General features: G+C 40.3%; 1 protein-coding gene and 1 long non-coding RNA gene across 4 annotated transcripts in view; both read right to left on the bottom strand.

The window, feature by feature from the left end:
* Positions 1-334, bottom strand: part of LOC102675120 — a 3,081-nt gene extending 2,747 nt beyond the window's left edge. The window contains exon 1 of the long non-coding RNA XR_420784.2: positions 116-334. This is a non-coding gene — a long non-coding RNA (uncharacterized LOC102675120). The remainder of the gene's footprint in view (positions 1-115) is intronic.
* LOC102674422 (RING finger protein 44) overlaps positions 1-377 on the bottom strand; it is a 34,268-nt gene that overhangs the window by 10,727 nt on the left and 23,164 nt on the right. The gene's annotated exons all lie outside the window — the stretch shown is intronic.

The raw sequence follows: 377 nt of genomic DNA, 5'->3' as shown, positions 1-377 counted from the left end.
AAAAAAAAAAAAAAAAAAAACGAGGACACATTTTTCTATCGAATTCTCTCTCCCTTCTTCGAAACTCAGAGTATTGAGTTTAGGATCGTAGGAGACAATTCACTTGGACGTTCACCATTGGATATGGTGGCGTTTCTTCCTTTTCTTGGCCCGTGGTCACATCACGTTCTCCTTGAGTTAGCGTTCAGGGAACTTCTTTGGTGAGAGTGGAAGAGGGAAAACTCGCGGCTACTAACGATTACTCGATGATGGAATTGATGTTCCTTATGTGGAATTTATGCCAATATCGATTGCTTGGATAATGGTGAACTTTATGCCCGATTGTAGCGAACTTGGTACATTGTTCATACATGAGTACATGTTACACGATATATTCG

The sequence above is a fragment of the Apis dorsata genome, unplaced genomic scaffold (genome assembly GCF_000469605.1).
Source record: "Apis dorsata unplaced genomic scaffold, Apis dorsata 1.3 scaffold_52, whole genome shotgun sequence".
NCBI classification, from domain to species: Eukaryota; Metazoa; Arthropoda; class Insecta; order Hymenoptera; family Apidae; genus Apis; species Apis dorsata.
The sequence above is the reverse complement of the archived record's forward strand: the minus strand, read 5'-3'. Positions and strand labels throughout refer to the sequence as shown.